General features: G+C 40.0%; 1 protein-coding gene across 1 annotated transcript in view; it reads right to left on the bottom strand.

Annotated features, from left to right (window-relative positions):
* Positions 1-19,791, bottom strand: part of LOC108898204 (CUB and sushi domain-containing protein 3-like) — a 311,569-nt gene that overhangs the window by 275,676 nt on the left and 16,102 nt on the right.

A 19,791-nucleotide genomic window follows, 5' to 3' on the forward strand; every position in this document is an offset into this window, starting at 1 on the left:
CTAGGAGATGAAGAAAAAAAACATTTGCGTCAGGAACTGTGTGGCTAAAAGCAACTTAAAATGCAGACTTGAGTAACCGAACCACTTCATTGTAGGAGACTTTAATTTACCGTATTATTGAATGAATGAAAATATGTGTGTGTGAAGAGGTATGAAAACATCTCACAAACGATACTTTCGTTTGTGAGATGTTGACATACAATGTATGTTTGTGAGTGTGTGACTCCCCAGGGGCATCCTGTACTATAAGCATGTTTTCTCGCTTCTCCCCTCCTCCCCCACTGACATTCACATGTTCTCCTTTCCCTGAAGCCTTCTTCCCTTTGCATGCACGCACACACACACGCACGCGTGCACACACACACACACACACACACACACCCACATCAATTTTCTTCTCCTCTCTTCTCCCATCCACTCAGATATTTTGACATGACAACACATAAACATTTCCAACTAAATTCCAGCTGAGATTCCGTGAACAGCAGCTTTTGATGAACAGAGCTGTTATTATCAATCTGTTAGCCTGTAGCTATTGGGATGATTTCCTGTGTGGAAGCTGTGTGGAGCTGCTGGAGGCTTCTAGCAGGAGGCATGTTACAAGTTCTGGCTTCTCTCTTCGCTTCTCTCAGGCAACATGTTAACAGCACACCGATCTCTCTCTCTCTCTCTCTCTCTCTCTCTCCTGAAGATTGCTATTAATGTTTAAATGTGTAAATCAAAGCACTTTCATTTCACTTCCTCATTTTCCTCCTCTCTGTCTCTTGAGTATACAGCGGTCTCCCTTTCTCCCTCGCGTTTCTCCATTGCTTCCTCCTCTTTTTCTCTTGAGTATACTATGCTGTGCTGTCTTTCTCTTCCTCTTGAGTGCACCCAGCTAGACTCTCTCATCCCTGCCTTTTCTGTTTCGTAAGAATTTGTTGCTGTTTTTCCTTCTTCCGTTATATCTGTCACACCAAAGTTTACTCCACATTGTTATATATTCTAGTTAGGAATCACATTAACCTCTTGCCTCTCATTCCTCTCTCACATCTGAAAACTCCCCAGTGGCACCCCTGTCAAAATTTGATATTACTGCAAATGAAGGTTGTAAAACACAAACAAAAACACTCCTCCCTTGAATTTAACATCTATTTTATCCAAAAACATTCAATTAATTAGTCAATTTTACGCAAAAGCTAAACATTTCCCGACATTTGTTTGTGTTTACTGTCTGCATTTTCTTGTTAAGTCAAGGCACACACTAATTTGTGACTTGTGCATGCTTTCGAAAGTGTGCATGTGTGTGTTAATGAGTGTGTGTGGGTGTGTATCACAGTCAATGGATTAAGGGAAAAAAAGAGAAACTGCATAACTGCATGAGGTCAGCAAGTCTGACTCACGGTCTCAAACTCTTTCTTTCTCTCTGTTGCTCACACACATACATACCTACACACACACATGCACAGAGTCACAAATAATGAGAGAGGGAGCAGCTTTTTACCTTGAAGACACAAAGAGGGGGAACAGAAAGAAACAGAGAGGGAGAGAGAGAGTGAGAAAGAGAGAGAGATGGCAACTGGCCTGAAACAGACCGAGGGATTGCGGGAGACAGAACCAAATGAATATTTCTCTTCCATCTCTTTTTTCCTTTCATCTCAGCTGCAGTTTTCTGAGACTCTGAAAGAGGAACACACACAAACACCAGGACATACACACAAATATTGCACACACCAACAAACATACAAAAAGACATAGATCTAAATTTCAAATGCCTGCTCTTCTTAGTAAACTGAATTAAAAACTAAATATTCTTATGTAATCCTCAATAATTCTTAATTTAATATGTAATTCTACATAGGAAACAGAAGATTTTTCCACTTAAAGCAACAAAGGAATAAAAAGATGTAATTACTGTATTATTTTTCATTGCAAGAAAGGATTACTAAATACTGATTCATAGAGAACAGACTGCAAAAATGTAAAAAGGGGAGCTAAAATTAAATTAAGCAATCTTACTCTTAATAATAAAAGCATATTTGATCATTCCCTCTCTGGCTAAAAGAAATTCATTACAATGAAACGAGGAAAAGAACTTCTCAGTTTCAGTTCATTAACAAACGTTCCTCTGCAAATGGAAAAATATGACCTGAACTACAGTTACAAACTGATAATAACAGAGATAAATGTGAAGCAGGGTTTATTAAAAGACTGATTCAGCTGTCTCAGAGAAATGAGACAGAGGAACACCCTAATTTAATAGGTGGCCCTGTTTCTGAAATGAAGAAATTCTTTTAGTCAGAATTTAAGAAACCCAACAGCTCCATTTTTTGCTTGTATTTTCAAAGCAAAAAAGTTTGTGTGAAAGTTGACAAAGTGCTAGGTCAGTTTCATGACCTTATAGGACCCATGCAACACAATATCACATATGCACACAGAGTTAAAAAATGAAATCATACTTACACAGCCAAAACCAAAACCTCAACCAACCAAACACACATATTAGATGAAAGGAAAACAACTCATCTGGTCAGCACAACTTTACCCCTCAGGTAATGATGTTATCGCAATGTGTGTGTGCACACCTTAAACTAGGCTAGCTGATACCTGAGGGTCTAACACTGACACACACACACACACATATGCATATACACACACAGTGGCAGGAAAAAATGTTTCATTCCTGTATCAGAGCTGTAGAGTGTAAGCTTATCTTGGGATTCAATATTCCCCCACACTCCATATCTTATATGATTATAAATGACTTCTCCATGTAGTGTGGGTTTCTTTTTCTTTTTTTTCTCCCACAAGTTTAAAGCAAATGTGAATATGTTGAAAATTTAATCCACACTGCAGAGGAAAGTAATCCCTCATGCTGTTTTTCAAAGGATGCAGCTATCTCATAGGTTGAATCAGCATTCAGTACATCATGTGAGAGACAGGGCCATGTCTTGTAGATTCGGCATCACATACAGTATATGTCTGATCTCTGCCACACACTTCCAGCCTTTCAAACCACTGAAACCACATTTATGCTTGTATCTTAACAAAGCAAACACTTGTTCCACTTTGATTCCTAACTTCATGCAGAGCAGAGTGTTGGGACAGCACTAACATCATTAAAACTGCTCAGAATTTGGCACAAAATAAATGACTGATCAGTTCACTGATTGGAGCGACATCAAGACATTTTTCTTCGAGCCGCCACCTTCTCCAAATTAAATCAGGCTCAGCAGCCAGCTGCTCATCCCCTTGCTATCTGCCGTGGCTGTTTTGACAGACTGCTAGCAAAACTGCAGCATGCATATTTCACCATAAAATATCATGCTGGCATGATTACAGTCATAAGCATAACAAAGCACATGTTGCTGTTGCCATTAATGCTAATTTTGCTAGCATCTTGAGAGTCGTGCTGGACACTGAACAGCGTGGCTGTCATTCTTTCACAGCTTGATTGTCGTCATAGCCAGTATGAGACTAACATAGCAGTCTGGAATTTACCACGCATTGTTAGTCACACGGTTACATAAGTCAGAACTACCCAGGTGCTGTTAAGTTTTTACTCGTGCTTCATCTATAAAAACCATTGTTGGGCACAGAAGGTGAGTTTGGAGATCTCTGTGTCAGAGAACAGGGTCACCCACAGTGTAGCACCACTTTAGAAGGTGTCAACACCTTGTTCAAGGGCACTTTGGGAGGGATAGTAAGCATCGTAGGTGTAGTACCAGCCACCCTCCAGTTCACAGCTGGAGTACATCCTTCAGCCAGTGGCGGACAGAACTACCATCCCTTCTGTCTATCCACCTTCAGGCCAACCTCTTTTTCTGTGGAAAAATATATCACAATATGCAGGAGATTTCTTTCCTGAGTAGAGCTCTGGAGTCACCTTTGCAACATAACGCCAAACGTAATTGCAGTTTTTAATCAAAAGTAGCTGCAGAGATTTGAAGATCTTTTGGACTGATGATGTAAGGAGGCAGTAACAAGCCAGCAGAGGGGAGAGTCGTGACCGAGAATAACACATAGACATACAAAAAAAACCACACACCCACGCAAATACACAGCCTGGCAGCCATGAGCAGAGGCAAACACATCTGCACTAATAGGTACTGTCACATGTACACACATAAAAAGAGACACAGACGCACACTGTCATCACCAAATGCAAAATATTTCATTTTATGATTTTTATGAGAGAAGTACAGAGGAGAGGAGAGGGGGGTGGGTGGGGTGGTTTTAAGAGGGAAAAGAGAGCCAATGAGAGGATCAGTTGAGTGTGGCAGATTGGCTATAAGAACCAACATAATGAAAAGGTTCAGTTCCTAATATTGCCAGAGTGCCCTTGAGCAATGACACCCAACAGCATTTTCTATATTACATGTACCAAACTGGTACAAGCACAAGGACACTTTCTAATTGAATTTCCATTCACCAACTAAGGTATGGTGAATACTTTTAGCCAAATGGGATTTACAGGAAAATTGTGGTTTAATGTGGTTGTGGTTGTGGTTGTACTCATCAAGTAACTACTGAGGTTACTTGTTCAGATAATCATGCAGGATGTAAATACCTGAACTGTCCAGCCAGACATCTAAATCACCTTTATGTGGACAAGGCTGAAATAAGTTTCTCTTACAGGGTGGGTGCACTTCCTCAGGAGCAGGATTAGATGGCTGGACATCTGAAAGGAGCTTGGAGACAAACCAGTGCTCCCCTGCTGTGAAAAGAGGCAGTTGAGGGGGTTTGGGCATGGGAATAGGATGCTTCCTGTCTGTCTCCTTTTGGAGGCTTTCTGGATCCAACTGGGAGGAGACCAGGGGAAGACCCAAAACACACCGGAGGGATTATACAGTATACTGTATCTAATCTGGTTTGGGAATGCCTCAGGTTGCCCTGGGAACAGCTGGAGGACGTGGCTGGGGATCTGGACATTTGGGCAGTTCGTTTTGGCTCCGCCTCCGCAGCGCATCATCCGCTAATTGCGGGGTTGGCAGTTCGATCCCCGGCTCCTGCTGTCACAGGCGTCAAAGTGGCCTTGAGAGGGATGCTGAACTCTGATTGCTCCCAGTCGGCGAGCCAGTGCCTCGCATGGCAGCTCTGATTCCATTGGTGTGTGAGCATGAATGGGTAAATAAGAGGCAAACTGTAAAGAGGTGTGTTTGTTAAGGTAGACAAGCTATGTAAAAGCATCCATTTGCTTAGCCTGCAGCCACCATAACCTAGACCTGAAAATGGATGGACAAACTTTATTTGGACTTAAAGTGAAAGTAAGCATACCTAAAATGGAATAACTCCTCACTGCACAGGGAATCTGTGTACATACAACTACTCTAAGTACAGTAAACCAACAGTGAACTTGGGAGTCTGCCTGTAAACTGTAACAGATATTTACAAAGGACAGTTTGAGTAACAATATTGCTGTTGGTCTTTGTTTTCTCTTCCAGCAAAATCTGGCTAACCTGGGGGTTTGTTGACAACCTGCATCTCAATTTTTGATTTATTTATTTATTTTGTGCAGTCAGAATTAGAATAGATGATGGTGAAAACAACAAAAAAGTTGCAATTAATAAATTATTTCTTTAACTTGGTCTATAAAAGAGTTGTGGGCCTAAATGTGGTTCAAAAAATGCACATAAAGAAAACAAAACTACATCATAGCAGCATTTAAGACATGAAGAGGACTATAGACTTGTGTGTTGTGGCAGTGGATATGGGTAACACTGCTGTGCTTCATTAGTTAGTCTTGTTCTCAAATCCATTATTTAAGTCAAAGTTGCAGACTGCTAAATGTATTTAAGAGTCCTTACCTCCTTTCCAACTATAAAGAAAAGCCTGTAGCTGCAGAGCTGAACGGCATAATCCAACAATAATGAAGACTCCTAATTAGCTTTGTGTGAGTGTGTGTGCGTGTGTGTGTGTGCTGTGTTGATGTGAGCTCGTCAAGAGGCGGGTGGTATGATTCCAGTTGTCGGGGGGTAAGTGAGTGTGAATCAACCCTGCTGACATCAAATACGCTCACACACAAAGATGTTCACTCACTCACACACACACACCAAAGCCCAAGTTAAGCTGTACATGCCACTCATTGCACTAGTCATTGTTTTCAGTGCCATGAGCCACATTGAGTGTGGAAGAGGGAGATGTATGTGCACGTGTGAGAGAGAGAGAGAGGGGGAGAGAGCAAGAGCGAGAAAAAGAGAGAGGGTGTCTGAGTGACACGTCAACAATATTTGGCGTATGTGTGCAAAGTTTGCGTGGGCATGACGACACGTCAACATGCGTGTGCGTGTCCGTGTATGGGTGTGTGTCGGCCCGTGAGAACATTTTGCTGAGTCATCCGGCCCATTTAATTTACTCCATCTCTTCAGGAAACAGCTGCTGTGACATCGTAACCTTGAGTAAACTTTATTGGCTTGCAAGACCGTTTAGAGGAGCACAAGTAGCCAATGAGATGTGACAGCTAAATGAACTTCTTGTGTTAAAACTTAAACGGGGTCTCGAGAATGATCACAATGAACAGAGTTCAGCGAACATACGGACACTGGTGTGCCGACACTGGTGCAATCATATAAATCCTGACATCTTCACACAGCAAGGACTGGTGTAATCAGTGTCTGTGGGAGACAAGGGTAAGATAATGATACAGTACACAATACAAATAGTGTTTGCAAGGTAAGAACTGAGAGCGCTCTTTGACTTATGATATCAATTTCAGATAGTAATCTTTGCATGGGTGGATATTCTGTACTAATAGCACACTATTACTGTTTTGTAAAGGCTTAGATGATTAATATGAAATTGCTGCAAAAAAAAGGCTCAAATTTTCTCCATTAGAGGATTATATTTACGAAAAAGGCAGAAAATTAAGTTCTCTCCTTTTGTTTTCCATTCTGTTACATGATTATCTGATGTCGCTGCTGTGAAATCCTCCAATACTAATGGTCTACTTTTATTTACACTAAGATCCAGATGTGATACCAGTATCTATATCAGTTTCTCTGTATCCATTTAAAACAAGCCCTGGAGACAATATGGTGTGTGTGCATTTTTCATAGTGCCCTATGTTGTTTTTTTATCCTTAAAATGTCTTCTTGTAAAAGTTTCTTATATTTTTCTGTCTCACCACTGATGAAAGTGCATCTACAGTTTTATGGCAGCAAGACTTAAAGAGCCCCATTAGCATCTGCTTGTATAAGCCAGTTTGCTCTCAATTTAATCAGGTTTTTCACCTCATATGACAAAACTGAAAAGGAGTTTACGGGGTGTTATGCTGGCCAAGTGGTCTAAGACACATACCATGTAACCTTCACTCTCCCCTCCCTGAATTCCTGTCTGCTGCACGGGTGAGTAAAGGCATAAAATGTCAAAAAATGAGCTTAAAAGACATAAATAAAGCCTCATACAACAGGGCCGGGATCAGACTATTATGCAACTTTCCACAACAACATCTTGAATACATTCATCAGTAGTTGTTACATCAGCCGTTTTTAGATGTAGACATTTGGCTGAAGACACAGAGTCAAGATTAAAGCAAAGAGGTTCTCCTCTCACTGTTAGGAAGATACTGCATTGTCAGAATTGTGTTGGTGGATCTCTCCTGAAAGCGAGTGACTCATTAAAGGCTTGATTTGTTGCAGCAATTTTCCCTCCACAGACAAAATAATCACAGGAGTCAATATAATTTGAGTCATCTTTGAGGCAAGAGCTTCAGCAAATGATGCATTTTGTACTTGAAAGATGGAAGTGCATGAAAATTTTAAGCTCATCTTCTGTAAGTCCACTGAAATCAAGCTGAACGCACTTCTACCAGTATCTCCCAGGATGGTGTTGTTCACTGTGATTATGGGTATTATGGTGGTTAGAACAACAAAATACCTACAATTTGAGTTAAGGAAACAACTGTGGGTATTACTACATTAACCTGCATTAATAGTCTTGCCAATTATAGCATACTGACTCAAAAACTGTTAATGCATTCTGAGAGTTCAGCAGTATCCTCCTTTACTCTAAAACAATGCAGTACAATAAGTGACCTAAACGGAGTGACTTCAGAAGATAAATCAATATTTCACTATGTTCTTGTAGGTTGTTTCTTACATCACCGACACCACTAAAGTCTACAGATAAATGGTGTCGTTTGTTGAAATAATCCCGCTCTGTAAATATTAGTTCATACTATGATATGTGGGGTTGATCTTGACATGATAGTTTGCTTTTATCAAGTTTTCTGGAATGGGCAAGAGAACAGAGTTGACTTTATGTCCTTAGAGGATTTTTCTTAAACTGAAGGCTCTTTTGTAAATACTGTATGACCATTTTGAAATGTAAATATCAGCACTTGAGCTGATATACTTTACCCTTGTGGTGTAACAGACCATTAAAATACGTTGCTTCAGGGATTCTGATATATCTATAGTGCTCAGCATATTTTTGCAAACCAACAGGACTCCATAGGATTCCATTCAAAGAATAATCCCTCAGATAATGTTACAAATGTATGTTGTTACTGGACATAAAACTGCCATGCCCCAAGTCCAAATGAATTTCAAAACAAAGATTTCAGGATTCTAGCCTGAAAGGTTTTTAGAGAAAAGAACAAATATGTTAAAATGTAAAGATGAAAGTACAGTATGAATTAGGGAACTAGAGATGATGGGGGAAAAATGATGAAAGATCAAGAGATGAGGACAAAGAGTACAGTAGGGATGAAGAGATAGAAAGAGAGAAAGCTGGGAGACAGAGAGAGGAGAGATTGCAGGACAGAGGGGGATGGGGGCAGCACAAAGATAGAGATATAGACGGAGAGACAGAAAACAAGAAAGATGGATGGAATAAAACATAAAAAATGGAAAAGAGATGGAGGAAAAAGCAAGAGAGACAAAGAAAATGAGAGAGACAGGGAGAGAGAGACAGAGAGGGCCTTATCAGTATATTGCAGGAGGCATAAGATGTAACTGGGGAGTCTGTGTGTGTGTATGTGTGTGTGTTTGTGTTATTGAAGTGACTTTGGTCAAGTTTAAAACTGGAAAGTCCAGTCGACAGATGGACAGAGAGAAAAACAGGAACATCAACTGTGTATTTATGGCTCTGGTTAATTAGAAAATTGAGGATTATACAGTATAAATCTTAGGTATGTTTATGAATGTATCGGAAATATTAAACAAAGCCACTGGACATGTTTGCAATGCATCAGAGCACAAAAGGGACATCAATTTCAATCCAGAAGTTACAAACTTGACAAAGTCAGAGGTTACACTGCCTCAAAATCAATGTAGACCATTCTCACAAGACCTTCCTGTTGTTCCTTGTGTCTGATGAGACAATCGATTGAAAGACAAGCCAATCAGTCACAATGTAAACAATGCCAGTACCAGGGTGACAGTGTTTTAATAGAGGGTGTCGTGTAGCACTTAAATATGATGTTTTTATCTCCAAAACACTGACTGCCTCTTTTCCTCAGCTTTATATTATAGTATGAATGATCAAATCGTATTATTCATGGTTGCTCAGTGGTTAGCACAGTGCTGCCTCACAGCAAGATGATCCTGAGTTTGAACCTGACCCATCTGGTGCCTTTCTGTCTGGAGTCTGCCTGATCGTCCCAAGGCTGTTGCTCTGTCCTTAGCTTAGGTGTGGTTGAAAGTTAAACATGGGTATAAACCTGAGTTGTCTGGAACAAAATCATACAGTCTCTTAAACCCCACTGCTGTGTCCTCAAAAACTAAACCTTGTGTCCTAAAAATGATATTTATATAACTGTAATTTGTTTTCCCATTTACACTGTGATGAGAAATGTAATTGGTGCCTGGATTATGTTCATAGGCCACATTTTGTTAAGTGACTAAAGTGCTATATTTGTGTTCTGTTACTGTGGATGGTGGCCATACAAAAGGTTTGCATCTTGAGTTACATGTGTGGTTAGGTTTAGGCAACAGAAGGACTTTTAAGGTTAAAAGTTAACTCTGGTATTTTTTTAACCTGGGCCTTATTTTGTCCTGGTTTGAAGTGTAAATGATTGATAGGGACAAAGATCTTTGGAATTAATTAAACTGCTGCAATGTAGTCCAACTGGGTATTTGTCTGTGCCAAATTACGTCCACTGAGGTGCTTGTTTTTGCCACTGACAGGCTTCAAAATCATGAATATGAATTCCTACAGAGATGGGCTTTTTCATTACAGAGTAAGATCCCTTTTGTTTAACCAGAAATTATATTTGCTACCAGACTCCATTGACAAAACCAGTAATTTTACCTTGCAGAACATAGGAGCTGCTGGGAATACCACTGCCTCGATTGTTTACAAGTATTGAAATCCTTTACGTAAGTACACTATAATAAAATAAATAATTTCATTCATTTCTAAAAGTTAAAATCTTTCACCTTGTACAATCTTAGGAGGGTTTTACGATAACTGCCATGATATTGCATTTTTACATAAAATGTCTGCTGTAATTCATTTTTGATGTCAGAGAGAGGGTAAAATAAAGAGTTAAACTAACAGAGTTATGTAAACGAATGCAGTAACACCGGTCCAGTGCCTGCAGATTGAACCTGACAGATTGTAGAGTCCTGATCTGGAAAACCAGACAACTGAAACAGATTTCCTTAATTGCCATTTTCCAACTGAACATGTAGTGCTATTGTGCTGCATTCCTACATCATCAGGTAAAATCATGTTCTGAGTTTAGCTGCAGTTAAGCTGAATCTGTGCTTAAAACAGCAATCAGGTCCATCTTAACATACAGTTGTGTTTTAAACCCTCAGCAAGTTCCTGTTCAGCTAAACCCCCTCTACACTGAAGCTAAATTGGTCAGATGCAAAGTAACAGAGCAACAGCCACCAGTTCTGTGTGGGTTTTCTAGTCGTTCAACAACATGGTGAAGTGGAACTCTAACATGCCTCCAGGTGTGAAACAGCAGATAAAATAAAATGTGAGCATAGATGTATGTGTGTGTTTTTTTCTAAAATTAGCTTGATTGATAGGAAGTTTGAAACAGTCCCTGGACACCACTGACTGGCATTACAAACACAACCACTTCAAGGGAATTAACAATGCAGCTGAGATGAGGGAACACCTGCTGGAAACATAAATAGAAACACAACACTTCACATCCAAATCACACAATTTTATCAGACCTTTATTTAGCCTGCTAGTGTGGTGTCATGAACCTTCAAAACTGCTAGTATCAAACGACAAAAGACACTGGACGTAACCCGAAGGCACTTTCAGATGTTTGACAAAGCGAATACATAAGCAGTGTAACCCCTCTTCCTTTGTCTCAGAGTTCTCTCTTGCCACAGATAACCAGTCAACCTACGTTCTTATCTGCTATGTTTGGTGTTTGTATCTCCTCAGCGACTTTGCAACCCTCGCACAAATATACCCCCCCACCCCCCACCCCACCCCGTCTCTCAGGTTTAACAACACACACACTTCTTTGTCTGTCTTGCCTTTCGTCTCCCTCCCCACTTCTGTCTCTCTCTGTTCATGTTTCTCTTTTAAGTTCAAGTTATCTTCTTTCTCTGGGTCCATCTGTCTGTCTCACTGAGTGGATGTGTGTCTACCTTTGTGCCCCTTTGTGTGCGTGTTGGTTAAAGTGTCTGTGTTTCAGTCAGGGTGGCTGTCTGTTTTCAAAAAGTGGAGTGAAAACAAATCACTTCAAATCCCCAAGTCAAGGTCGTGTGTGTGTGTGTGTGCGTGTGCGCGCGTGTGTGTGTGTGTGTGTGTGTGTGTGTGCATGTGTGCGCGCATGCTCCCAGGACAATTTGCATTGATGTTGTTGTCAGATTGGAGAAAGAGCATTAGTGCTTTTTAAACATCGGCTGTCTGTCGCAGTGCACACACACACACACACACACACACACACACAGGGTGTGCGTTAACAGCAATGTGGTGTTACACATTTAGAAAACATTGTTTGTCTCTTAGTCAAGTATAGTCCCCTGGTATACCAAATGACTGTGCTTGTGTCTGTGTGTTTTCAAGCACTTATGGATCCTTTCACTCAGAAAACAGCTACCCAAGTCTCCAACACACAACCTGATTCAGTGACAGCAGTTAAAGCACATACAATGGTGTAAATGCACCATTGGCATTCATGGTTTTGTCTAACAGTTTTTCATTAATATATATGTGTAGAGGGAATTTCTCTGTCTCAAGTGCTATTCACATAAAGCTGCTGACCTTCACATCCTGTACTGTGTGCTGCCTGTTCTGCATAACAGAGAAAAGAGAACAGAAGAGAACCAAGTATAGGAGAGTGCATTATCTTACCAAGCAGATTTTCCCATTGGCTAAGGACTTGTATTATACTATAAAGAATCAAATCCTCTATGTGTTGCATAAGACCTGGGCTGGCCAGCCAGTCTCTGCCTACAGTGGTCAGTCAGTTGGTCAGTCAGCAGGCAGAGAGCCTGTGTGTCACTCATTCAGTCCATCATCCAATGACTCAGCCAGTCAGCCAGTAAATGAATCAGTTCCCGAATCCATTCTTCATTTCTGCCTCTCCCTCACACCTGTGCTAGCCCCTGCTAAAGCCCTTTTCTCCTCCGGCCGTTAAGAGACATCCAGCTAATTGCTGCGATAAAGGGCTTAGTGAGGGGATCACTATATATTAGCAGTGCTTTGTGTATAGATACTAGTCCAGGTCCTCAGGATCCCTTACAGCTGTCAGAAAGCCAATGAATGAAAACGACTATAGCTGTTAAGTACAGGATCATATTTTAACTGCAGTGCTACGCAGATAATAAGCAGGTGTAGGGCTCATCAGCAACTCTGAGTACTTCCAGAAGACGTTTCATTTTAGTTCAACTTAAATTTAAAGAAAATAATGGTACCCATAAAAAATATATCCAGTATATTTATATTACATTTGTCTGACACCTGTCCATGTTAGTTTTTAGATAGTGGATGCACTAGAACCAGATTTTACATCTGGGCCAAGGAGCACAGACAATCAAATGGGTGTCAATAGTGCAAGATGTAAACCCTACATCTCCAAAAAGTTTGATTTTCTGAAACTAGGACCATTGACCTTCCATTCCACTGAGTGGAGACTAGTGACTGAAAAGGGGTTGCATTTTAAATTGCAGGACAGGACTCTGTAAATTGCTTTATACAAGGGTAAGACCCTTAAGATAAGGCTATCATAGAGGAAAGTGCCCTTTAAAAATCTTTCGGATGAAGTAGTTTGCCTTTCTGAATCCATTTTGTTGTTCCTGGGTGTTTTCTTTCTTATTTGATTCCCACTTATATCTGAATAAATATGGACAGTAAAGATGTCACAGAGAGAGTCTTCTGCACTTGAGTTTAAAAGCTGAAAGGGTAGCAACTATTAAACAAAGGTGATCTTTACGTGTTTGTCCTTCAGTATTCATGCTTGATATGTTTTGTACCAATATTCAACAGTCATGCAGGCAAGCACAAATCTGAATGCAATGCAGCCATGAGACATTGCATTGTAAAAGGTGTGACCCTTCTGTCTTGACCAAATGGGGGGGGAAAAAAGAGTTCAGTCTATTGCTACTATTCTCTCCACCTACACGTATAACCCTCAGCTGAATAGAAGACGTTCAGGGCTATTGACTGGGGACTGTTGAAAGGCATTCTGTGTAGGCAATCACTAAGTGAAGTGGAAGCAGACGAGGCCGGTAAAGGGAAAGAAGGTACATCGCAAAAGTAAATTACAACATTTCATCACAAAAGAACTCCTGAAAGGCACTGGAGTTCACAAAGAGAGAGACTGTGGCAATGATGTCACCCTGAGACAAATACTGGAGCTGCTCCACAGGCAGTGAATAATGAATCAACTCCTCGATCTCTATGACAGCACCCATGGAGATTATACTTGCATGTGTGGATATTTCCAAGTCACATCAGTGAGCCATACTGTACATTCAAAATAAACCTCATTTGGATGTGCAATCGTCAACGAAAGACTCTATGAGACCACTGAGCCAGTCAGTAATGTTTGGGACTTTAGTGTAACCTGTTGACTTGATCAAATAAACTCTACTCTCAGACAGCAAGCGACTGCTGCTGCCGCCTCCATTATTTCCAATAAAAACAAGACAACAGCACTGGGAGAGAGAGGACAGCCGCTGCTCTTGTGAATGCACTCAATGATTGTTCAACTTTTTCAACTTGCTGTCGTGGGCTCACTGTGTGACCATGACAACAACAAAAACCACATTGAGGCACCAAAAGAGATTGATTTTACCCTGACTTATATACCCATTCACCGACAAACAAATCGCTGAAGGGAAACTGTCCTGAGACTGCATCAGTTTCAAAGTTTTGTCATCTAGTAAACAAAGTCAACAATGTTGATGAACATTAGCAATATATTAGTCATATTGCTAACATTTTCTGCTATTTTAAGCTACAGCTTATTATATTTGGAAATGCCATGGGATGATGCAGAAAGTGTCAACATGTGATGTGCGGTAAAGGTAGAAGGATCAGAGGTAGCTGGTAGCCGTGGAAGCAAACTGGCCATTCGAACAAGGATATCTGATATCAATCAGTTTTTTTTACATTTATCACTAAGATTGATGATTGAATAATATTTTAATGTCGACCTTAAATGACTTGTTAATTGATAAGCTGATCAAAAGCTTCCTATTTGTCAGGATTGTAAATATTACTCATTGTAAATTGTAAATATTACTCAGGAGAAATGTAATTTTTCTGACATTTTATAGACTAAACTTAATCACTGATGGGTTGATCAATAAAAATAATTACTGCAGCCCTATTCTAATGTAAAATATATCATACATTAATCTTCACGGAGTAGCTGAAGTTTGAAAAGTTAGGTGTAACTTACAGAAAAATGTGCTATTTTTTAAACCCCTGAGAACAGTAGCAACACAGTATTTAAAAGTCCTAAAATGGCTACCTCTAAAAATGTCCCTTGCCATGTAAATATTCTTCAAGTTTTTTAATCTTCCTCCTGTTTGAATCCATGAGCTTCTCTCTTCTGTGCACTCTCATTAAAAACATTTATACTTTGTAGGTTCTAACAGCACAAACATGAAAACACATCTGTGGAAATATCCAACTTGGCATCATAATGGATGTTGCGTCCTGCGGGGAAAATGGGGACAAGGAAAGTTGAAGTTGTTAAACAAAGAATAAGCTGCATTATGAGCTTTTAAATGGCTGTGCTCCTGTATTTAGATACAGTGTAGCAAGTTCCATCTGTCATTAATGACTCTGAGGTTTTGTACACAGTTGCTTATTTTTATTTTGGAACCATTTTAATTCAGCAGTTTTCGCAACTCTCCTGTGACAGTGCACATTCTGCTTGCATAATGATGTGGAGCAGTGTTTTTGGCTTTTCATTTGCTTCACCTTGTTATTGTGAGAAGTGTGTGTACGTGTATGTGTGAACTTGGGTAAAGGAACAATTAAACAGCTGTAAGCCTGGGAGAAAAAAAAAAAGCAAAAGAATTGTTCTGGGCGAGAAATTACAGACGCAGACAGACAGACACACACACACACACACACACACACACACAGCGACAGAATGGGAAGTAATGGAGTGAGGAGAGAACGCTGCTGTCTGACATGAAAATCAACACAGCGTGACATGACCATTATACACACTCGCACACATAAGCGCATACACACAGATCAATAGCCAACTGCTTAGACCCCCATCATGTGGAAAAAAAAAAACACACACACAGACACATAAACACAGACACAAAGGCATATATAGACATATGCAGCATACATGAAGTCACTGATTATTAGGCATTCTCTTTGATTCACAGCAACAGTAAACACGCTTGTTTATGTGCTTTCAATAAATCTGTGGAAATCTAAATCCATGTTTCGGCCTTTTTGACACGTACAGCTTCTAGTGGAAACAAACAACATCTAAATGACACCAGTCGTCATTTACAGTTCCTTTAATTATCAGCGTGAACCCAAGAGTCACAGGAAGCTGTCAAGAGTAATCATGCATGTGAAGAATGGGACTCTTATTTTGTAGGAAAATCTCCCTTATTCTCTGATGTGGCTATCAGAGGGTCTGTGTATATATCTGTCTGAACATCATCACAAAGAGAGGTGAATGTGATGTTTTTTGGGAGGTTTTTTCCCATGTCATGTGATGCCAACGTGTGTATCTCAACTGATCTACTTGACCTTTTAAGGTAGACTTTAAGAACCTTCCTGAGGCAGGCAAAGAGAACCAGTGCGATAGATAACTGTGACATTACATGTTCATCACAAGTATGCACACACACACACACACACACACACACACACACACACACACACACACACACGGAAGGTTAGCAGCGATGCGGTTCTAAGTGACCAAAACAATGTGGCAGGAGTGACATTTAGCCTGGGGAGAAACAACAACCCTTCCTGTCTGTCTCTCTCTCATCCCTATGTTCACATTGGTCTCCCCCTGTTTTTGATGCGTCTCTCTCTTCCTCTGCTGTCTGTCTCTGCAGCGCTGCCACTGTGTCTGTGTGCCCCTTGTAAAATTCCCCAGCAGCAATATCTGTGGGATATTTTTGTTCTGATGTGATGTTTTATCCGTTATTTTTTTCATCAGGTTTCAGTTCTGCACGCACTTGTACACAACAACTGTACTTAATTGGGTAGTTTGCTGTGATAATACTCAGTGGGCTTCATTATGGTCGATTTTTTTTATGCCTCATTTTTTGTCTATTAATTATGCTACCATTCTTGTTGCATCTTGCATTAAATCCAGGATATACTGCTTAGATTCATGAAAAAAACGTCCAGAAAGATGATTTTTCTATGTGAAAAGGTCACAAGTCAGCTAATATGTACTTAAAGAAGATTTCTGACTCATACAACATCCGTGTTCTTTTAGTAGTTTTAGCCATAAAACATAAAGTACATTTACATAGTGCTTTTATACTGCCGTTTGAACATAAGCACAAAGAATGGTGAATGTGATGGTTTTTGTTTACGACAACCCTCTCTGGAGGAAATGGCTAGTCTGGTTCTGTTCAAAGGAAGAAAAAAAAATCTCCTATACCTGAATCTCTTAAGCTAAATTATATATTTGTCTTATTTATCCCAGATGCCAAGTGAAAATGACAATGTGCCATTTTCCACAGTGTTATGTGCTGGATTATTTCTTGGCCAGAGGCAGGGACATCCTGGAGTCTTGTCACCATGAACTTGTCAGGCAACCAGCTGCAGAGACTCAAGGATGTTACTCTCTTTCAAACAAATCTTTGAACAAACCCCTTGGTCTCAAAATTTATTTGAAAGAGAAACCCATCTGCTCCCTGTAAACTTCCATCACAGTTTACAGACGTCGTCTTGTCGTTTTGCATGTACACTACACAGTTTTTCCTGTTCAATAAAGCATTCCTAGCAACAATTTCAGATGTGCTCACTATTTGTATTCCATCCAAATAAAGTGGTAGATAATATGGCAAAACTGTTGACTTGTTTCTGCCTGTCTCATCATCTAAACACTCAGTTCTTGCCCAGACTTAGTTATAGTAATGACAATGTGGTCCCAAATCTCAGACACTAGCCAATTAAACTGACATTATCTTATAGGGAAATCATTATTGGATTTCTAAGTCTCTGGAGTTTTAACAACCTAAATGTTTGCACACAGCGTGCTTTCTTCACGGATTCAGTTTTACATGTTGCACATTGCTGCAGGTAATCTCAGTGGCTGGTATTATTTTCCACTGTTCTCTTACTTACATACTTAACAGCGACAGCTCTTTAACAAAGCTGACATTGCAGAAATATTTGCCTATTTTAACGCTCCTCCTTAGCGTGTCTATCTTTTGGTCTCCTCACTCTCTCTCTCCCTCTCTCTCTGTCAGCTATAGTAGGCCAGTTAACAGTAATTATGAGGTTTCTCGTTAATTAGCGAGGAGCACCCAGCTGTTTCAGCCCCACAAGACAAAAGACCTTCATCGCACACACGTACGCACATGCACACACAGGCATGGACGCATGCACGTGCACACACCTGGGGGAGTCTTGGTAGAATGTCAGGGCTGTTCAGATTGTAATTACAGGGAGATTTGCTGCCTCTCTCACAAAGCCGAGATAAACCACCTGACTGACACACACAAACAGATGCACACACATACTTGCAAACACACGAGGCACGAACACATCCACAACTAGCCACTCACACAGAAACACACACTCAACTTTTACAGAAAAAAATCAATACTCAACCCTGTCTTTGGCACATAGACCATATTAGAGGAGACGTGGTAACAAGAGGCACCACTCAGTTTATTCTTCAGTTGTAAATGACTTCAGGTTATGTTTTACTCAATGTAATGTGTGGGTTTATTTTTGAGTTTCATGAAAATATGTTTACAAAATATTGTAGTTTCATATTAATAAAAACAAAAGACACAATTAATATGTTTAATTGATATTAAAAAAGTTTTCTGCTTTCAAGACTTATTATTATCTATTATTATCTATTATCATACTATTATTGAAGTCAATAAGCATGCTCTCTCATTCATATCTCTTATAAGTAAATTCTTCATGTTAACATTCAGTATTAACTAAGAGTTATTCCCACTAGCCTGATGTGTTGTGGAAGAACACAATTATAAAAACAAAACAGTTTTGCTATAGTTTAGATAAAAGTGCCTGCTAAATAGAATAAACTGAGAAAGTTGAGCCTCAGTTACACCTACTTAACTCTCTCGAGACCCCCCCCCCCTCACCAATCATCACTAAATCATTATGTCTTAAACTAAATGCTTGTAGCTGCTGGGAGTGTAACAGCTGCATGCATGGCCCCCAACAGCTTCCTGAAATGTATACAGCAGCATCTGATTAATGGCATTTGGTGATTACAGAGGGCATATGGATTTGATAAACATGATGTGGTAAAATAAATAAAAATAATAATAATAATCCACCTACACATTACGGTTCAGATAATCAAAATAAACAGATTTATTATGGAGGATTTATGAATGTATCAGCTTACAGTAATCAGAGTGGTGCCTTAATCGCAATATTGGCAGCAGTTGCATGAATACGTGAATGAAATTAATTCCCTCTGCAATGATGTTACAAACACACATATTCAATATTAACTCTTATTGACAAATTCAAGTCCAATTGTTGGCAAAATAAGGACAATGCCCAAAAACTGAGCAGCCACATCACTTTAGTTGGAGGTCTGTGTTTATGTGTGTGTGTGTGCACGTGTGTGTATGTGTGTGGGTGGATGCAGATTATGTGTTGGTGTTCCAGGTGGACTGTCTGCCGCTTTTCTACATGTGTGTATGGGTGTCTGAGTGTGTCTGTCTTTCTGTGTGTGTTAAATGTGATCTTGGCAGGTTCCTGAAAGCCTGCTGAGCTGTGAAGAGGAGGTGCGATTATAATTTCAGCACCCCACAGTTTCCACCACGGTTATATCAGTACTTAGTACCTGCTACACCTATTTCCCCCCAGTGCTCTTGCTCATAACTCTTCCCTCCAAGGGCACAGAGCGGCAACACCATCTTGACCAAATTAAAGCGGGGACAACTACAGCAATCAGCGAGTGCACAGGAAGCACTATTCATTCACTTAATTTCATTTTCCCTAAAATTTCAGAATGAGAGCTGCAAATTTACAATACAATTGCCTCTCATATTGCCACTAGAATTTCACCTGCTTGTACCTCTGCTACAATCATTTTTATTAGTTGTACAAGTAGCATTTCTACATTGTGATTTCTCCTCTTGCATGGAGGAGCTTTTCAGAGATGCATAAAGTTTTTAGAGGTTTTTTGTGTATGCAAATAGAGGGTGAAAGCCTTTGGTTTTC

The sequence above is a fragment of the Lates calcarifer genome, linkage group LG3 (assembly GCF_001640805.2).
Source record: "Lates calcarifer isolate ASB-BC8 linkage group LG3, TLL_Latcal_v3, whole genome shotgun sequence".
Taxonomy (NCBI): Eukaryota; Metazoa; Chordata; class Actinopteri; family Centropomidae; genus Lates; species Lates calcarifer.